Source organism: Triticum dicoccoides, chromosome 2B, assembly GCF_002162155.2.
Source record: "Triticum dicoccoides isolate Atlit2015 ecotype Zavitan chromosome 2B, WEW_v2.0, whole genome shotgun sequence".
Classification (NCBI taxonomy): Eukaryota; Viridiplantae; Streptophyta; class Magnoliopsida; order Poales; family Poaceae; genus Triticum; species Triticum dicoccoides.
Window position 1 is genome coordinate 292239596 of NC_041383.1, and position 6897 is coordinate 292246492.

Sequence of the window (6897 nt, forward strand, 5' to 3'; positions counted from 1 at the left end):
CTGGCCGCTCCCGCTGCGGGCGCGACCGCAGGGCATGCACCATCCTGGAGCGAGCTGACCCAGCCGTTGTGCCCAATGGAGCTGTTGGTCCTCAAGAGCCTCCACCTCATCACCACGCTATCCTGGCAACTGGCTCACGGGAACACGAACACTACGTGGCCACTACCAGCTGCATCAGGAGCCGGGCAACGTTACGATCTACATCATCATTCATGCCAAGCACAGCTTCAGAGGCCGTGGCACGGGCTCAGCTGCTATTGAGATTTCCACCGGCATCCGATCAGATGGATGAGTTGTCGGCTTCCTAGACTTCGGGGTGTCCAGTCCTGCCTGCCTGCGGCCCACCATGTGGCTCCATCGACGGCCTGGTACGGCCCAGCTTCAACACCAACACAGCAAGATCCTCGCGAGGGGCCAAGCCTTGCGAGGCGGATGATGCCAAGACCCTTCAAGGACTTGGCCTCATTTGGAGGGCTCCTGAGGTGCGAAGAGTTCTATGCAACTACCTCATGAGGCTCAGCTGACATGAGCTGTGACAACCAAGGCCAGGCAGGCTCCAGGTGGGCGCAAGCGCGTGTTTCCTCTTTGGTGCAAGCGAGGCAAGCCACAGGCGCGGAGTCCCGAGGAATCAGCCAAAGGTTTCCATTCTGGTGCAACAAGACCAAGGCCGCCAGGACGGCAGGACGGAGGTCATCACCGAGCCCACCGCAACGTCACGACCAGAGGCTCTTCGCAGGCGAAGACTACTTTTGTCAGGATAGACTATACTATTTGTCCCCTTTCAAGTCCCGCCATTGTGGATTCCCTTCCTGCTCAAATTTGGGAAGAGGACCAAGGCCACTAAATATAGGACTTAGCCACCACCATAGTAGAGGGAGATGGATTCCACCCGAAGCATCACACCAGCTCAAGAACACCTCACCTCCTGAGGCTTGTCCATCCTTTGTACTAGTTCATCCATAGCCCCTCGAGGCAATCCACCACACCACATTGGATTAGGGTATTACACCACAACGGTGGCCTGAACCAGTATAAATCTCTGTGTCTTTGTGTCTCTGTGAGCTCTATGCGCTAGGCTAGGGAGGATCGCGAGTAGGCAGGATGGGCAGGTTGAGATCTCCGCACGCACCCCAGAGTTCGAACCTCTCAAGGTTTGCCGGATCCCGAAATCCGAAATTTGACGCGCCAGGTAGGGGTGCGTCAGACCTCTTCTTCGATCGACCAATCCTCCTCCTCTCCACTGACGACATGGCCGACGCCCCGAGAGCCCACGTCGAGCACTGGGTGGTCTAGACCTCCTCGACAGCACCCACCGGCGAAGAAGACCTCCACTCTGCCCTGCTCACGGCCCGCGTTCCACTGGGGGCGACCATCCACGGGGGGTGCACGGTGCAGCCTTCTCCTCTGGCGCTGCGCCGTAGCCGCGCAGCTGCGCGATCTGCGAACTACGCTCCAGCAACTGCTCCGCACTCGCGTAGGGAACAAGCGAACATGCGGACGGCGGTCATCGTGTCCCGTGAGCTCCTGCGGTGCAGGCTGCTTGAGAGCGGAGGCTGCTTGAGAACGGCCACGACGCCTTGCTGGAACAGGTCACTAAGCTGCTGGTTGAGGCATGCAGGGGGGCGGCGCCATTCTGCACCCTCCCCACGTCGCAGGCAATGGTCGGGGCGTGTGCTCATCCCCGACACAACCGCGTGCCCTCTCCTAGGGGCCATGGAGAGCCTCTCGACACTGACCAACCTCGTTGAGCAGCCCGCGCCGCCCCAAAGTGCCCCCTCAGTGCGGGGCTGCTTCGGACGACACCATCAGGGGCCGCGCTGGAGTGTCGGACCCTGGCCAACAGGACCAACAGATGGCAGAAGGGAGCGGGAGCGTTAGGCAGCCTGGTGGCGCCCCTGGTGCAAACATATCAGAAGCCTATGTTCCCATCGCAATGGATCCAAGGCATGCACTAGGAGAGGGCCCTAGCCGATCCCCCACACTAGGATGGGCACTGGACATACACGAGGCCGATCTCTCCTTCGAACCACCACCAAGCCCTACCGACGTCCCCAACAGCGGCAGCCTCTGGGTACAGTTAACGTCGCAGGGGCACGCTTACGCTGACCATGGATCGCAAGTAAACCAAGATGATGCGACCACCAGGACACTCAGGACAGTGGACCCTCCTTAGGAGCGCGAAGGACGTTGGGAGCAGCGCGGGGGAAGCCCAGCGGCAGGTCCCTCCTCAGGCTGCATGGAGCATGATCCAGCCTGGAGGTAGGTTCCCTGCCGGGGAAGGCGCCGGCAAGCCCTTCCCCTCGACAGGGGGCCTATGGTCGCCGAGGACGCCGTCAGTGTCCCCTTGGCCCCTTGGTCTTATCTTGGTCTCCGATCTCCCCAACGGTGGTCAGGGTGGCGCACGGCGGGGTCCTCGTCGGGCGACATGAAGCAAGGCTCCGGCCTGTGATGGTCTCCACTCGTGACACTCTCACGTACTAATGAGTGGCGCTGTACAAGCCCGGAGTCTCCTAAGTGTCGCCCTGGGGCCTCACGGGGGCTCCCACCCACGTCCTACTGGAAGCACCATGCTCCGCGCTGGCCGTCGACACTGTCCCCAATGACTATGCCCAGCCAGAGGAAGCACTTAGCTCCGCGCTGGTGAGAAGACCGAAGACTGAAGACTGAAGACCAGTTAGGCGCCGAACGTGGTGATGACCCAATCGTAGTCCTTTCGATAAGTAAGATTGTCGAACATAACAAGGAGCATAAGGAAATGATAAGCGGTTTTAAGTAAGGTTTTCTCTGCAAGCACTGAAATTGTAGGTGATAGATAGTTTTGTGATAAGATAAATGGTAACGTGTAACAAGTAAATAAAGTACACAAAGTGCAGCAAAGTGGCCCAATCCTTTATGTAGCAAAGGATAAGCCTGGACAATTTCTAATAATGAGAAAGAAGCTCCCGAGGACACATGGGAATTATTGTCAAGCTAGTTTTTATCACGTTCATATGATTCGTGTTCGGTACTTTGATAATTTGGTATGTGGGTGGACCGGTGCTTGGGTACTGCCCTAACTTGGACAAGTATCCCACTTATGATTAACCCCTATTGCAAGCATCCGCAACTACAAAAGAAGTATTAAGGTAAACCCAACCACAACATTAAACATATGGATCCAAATCAGCCCCTAACGAAGCAACACATAAACTAGGGTTTAAGCTTCTGTCAGTCTAGCAACCCATCATATACTTATTACTTCCCTATGCCTTCCCATAGGCCCAAATAATGGTGAAGTGTCAAGTAATCGACGTTCACATAACACCAATAGAGGAAAAGACAACATACATCTCATCAAAATATCGAACGAATACCAAATTCACATGACTACTAATAGAAAGACTTCACCCATGTCCTCAGGAACAAACGTAACTACTCACAAAGCATATTCATGTTCATAATCAGAGGAGTAATAATATGCAAAAAGGATCTGAACATATGATCTTCCACCAAGTAAACCAATTAGCATCAACTACAAGGAGTAATCAACACTACTAGCAACCCACAGGTACCAATTTGTGGTTCTGATACAAGATTGGATACAAGAGATGAACTAGGGTTTTGAGAGGAGATGGTGCTGGTGAAGATGTTGATGGAGATTGACCCCCTCCCGATGAGAGGATCATTGGTGGTGATTTCCCCCTCCTGGAGGGAAGTGTCCCAGGCAGAATAGCTCTGCCGGAGCCCTAGATTGATTCCGCCAAGGTTCCGGCTCGTGGCGGTGGAGTTTCGTCCCGTAAGCTTTCCCACGATTTTTTCCACTATAAAAGCTATGATGTAGCAGAAGATGGACAGCTGAGGCCCACCAGGGGGCCCAGGAGATAGGGGCGCACATAGTAGGGGGGCACCCTCCTGTCTCCTGGATAGGGTGTGGGCCCCCTGGTGTATTTCTTTCGCCCAAAAATTCTTATTAATTCCAAAAAGTTGTTTCCTGGAGTTTCAGGACTTTTCGAGTTGTGCGGAATAGGTTTCCAATGTTTGCTCCTTTTCTAGCCAGAATTCCAACTGCCGGCATTCCCCCTCTTCATGGTAAACCTTGTAAAATAAGAGAGAATAGCCATAAGTATTAAGATATAATGTGTAATAACAGCCCATAATGCAATAAATATGGATATAAAAGCATGATGCAAAATGGACGTATTACGCGGTCGCCTGCTTTTTGCCTCCATGTTTGTACTCGCTTGCGGACTTTTTGAAGCAGTTTGTTTTTTGTGCGTCTATAAAACAGGGGAGTTTTCTTTTCTCGTTCATGTCGCTCTCTTGACTTCAGTTCTTGCATTCTTTTCTTGGAGTTCATGACCACTACCCTGCCCTCTAGCACCTACCGAGCGGGAGCTGGGTACGGCGTATGCGCTGGCATTGATCGCTCCCCTCGAGGGCTCGAAGGTGCGGCCGCTCCGCACACCCACCTTGCCACAATCTGGCGGTTGGCTCCTCACGAGGCACTCCACGGTAGGCCAGCAGGCCCATCAAGAGGCACTGGGCCTCGCGAGCCAGCAGGCTCGCCTCAGGAGAAGGGGCTCTGCCGCGACACCAGGCCTCACTCAGGACCCATGAAACCCAAGATAAGTCAAAAACAACTATCCCGTTCATCGGCCCACAGCCCTAATGGGACCCCTCCGGGTGCTACTTCAAAAGCATTTAGCAATCTCATATACCATAAGGGGCACCCCTTTCCAAAATGCTCTCACCAGGATGTGCTCGAGTTTTCATTCAGGTCGAAGCAAAAGAAACACGGGCCTAGCTGGACGCCCCTTCTTCATCACCTTCGTCCGCGCTGCTTGCGTGGAGGCTGTCGTCCCCATCCACATCCGTGCCAACTTCTCCGGCCATTATCACGACCGTGTCGTCCTTCGGGGCAAATTCTGCTACCAAAGCGTCCACGTGGTCATCTACCCATCCGGCCAGGTTGTCCTGTACAACTGAGGGCACGGGGATCAGCACATCATCAAAGTCAGAGTGGGGATCGCGGTTGAGGAGGTGGCTGAAGACACGTGAGAATGTGCGCCCCAGAGGACCACGACCCCTCTCTGCTACAATTGCGCGAGGCCTTGCAGCCCGAGACTCCATGCGGATCACGATGTCGGTGAAGAAATTCAGTTGGCTGGCGTAGTCGTTCTCGTGTGGGTGAGGAGCTCTCTCATCGCAGATGGTACCCAAGGAGGAATTTGCTCCAAGTCTGTGGCCCTGAATCATTGAGGCGTGCTCCCCCTGCAGCGTCTGGCGGCTATTCGCTTCACCTGCAGTCCTCTCCGCCAGGGACGCGGTGTCCTTGATTTGCTGCTGAAGAGAAGACAGCTCTGCTCGGATGGAGGCCAAGGCAGATTCAGAAGAAATCAGTGCTTCTCCACCAGCGCTCTCACGCTGCTCCGCAGACTGTAGCTCAGTCCTCAGGATGGAGGTCCGGCCCTCAAACTCAGCCTTAAGCAGCTCCAAGTCCAGGCGATGCCTTCCATCCAGCTCGGCATGTGCCTTCACCACCCTCTTCTCCACCTCCACTTGGACCTGAGCTCGCCCGGCGACGGCGTCCTCAGCAACGGCGGCCTGACGCTCCCTCACCTCCAGCCTCTCCAGCGCCAAGCTATGTTCCATGGCCTCCAGCTTCAAGTCCTCATGGCTCCTGAGGAGCTCCACCTCGGCAAGGGCCACCTCGCCGGGAGAGGAAGCCAGGAGGGCACGGGCTCCTCGACTTCACGCAGTAGGGCCACATTTGAAGATAAGAGATCTCGCTTCCGCTCCTTAGCCGCCTCACGGCGTCGGTTGGCTGCCTCGACCTCTTCCATGGCGCGGGCACAAGCTTCATGAGAAGCCGCGAGCGAGACCGCCACGCATGCTTCAGCCTCGTCACGCCGAAGCTTCCCAAGGTTGATGGCTACCTTCAGCTGTTACCACTCATCCTCCAAGCAGCGGTTCTCTGCCTCGAGCCTGGTGTCAACGTTGGCAAGCTCCCCGCCAAGATGGACCATCACATGCATCGCTTCACCGAAGAACCCGAAGCGCACCGCGCTATGCCCACGAGCAAACGCGAGCTCATCGACAAGATCTTCACCGGCTCCAAATGTCACTCGGAAGGTGCTGGGCACTCCACCAGTCGCCGGCCGGGGGTTGGCTAGCATAGCCCACAGCTTGAAGACGAAGGCTGCCTAGAGGACACCCCCTACTGGCAATGATGAGAGGGAGGATCACTGGCGCACCCTTCGCCTCGCGAGCAGAGTCGCGAGGGGAGAAAACATGAGGCCCGGCTCCAGGGCACCCTCGCGGCGTCGTATTGGATGGAGTTGGACTCGCGCCCTGCGCACGCTCGTGGTGCTGGTGGCGGCGCACATGCGCTGAGCCAGTATCCTAGGGGATGCCCGCCTCTCGAGGTTTCATCTTCAGGAAGATCCTGCAAAAACATCAGCCATGAGAAGACGCGGCGCGTTTGGGGATCAAGAGCGAAGATACTTACTCATCGATGGCCATGTATCTCCTCTGCTTCAGCGGACGACGGGTGACATCATCGCGGCTCGGGGACCTATTCCTCTTCAGGAGCGACTCGAGGCAGAGGCGGCGTAGACCCGGTCCCGACGGGTGATCCTCGGGAGGGGGAGAACCCAGGATGATACCTGGAGCAGGGGTCCCAAGGGCAGGGGCACCCGGTGAGGCTTCGTGGCTCACGACTCCGGAGCCATTGGTGGGCTCCTCATCGCCAGCGGCTGCTCTGGAGCCACCATCCCGGGCGTCAGAGGCTCCTGCCTCCGGATCCCGGTGTCACGCCGGCTCTGCAACAGCCCCTTCTAAAACCCTAGAAGCCTGAGGCTCCTAATCCTCTAACGAGGCTGAGCATCCGGAGGAGCTCTCAATAGCTGACGGAGGCAC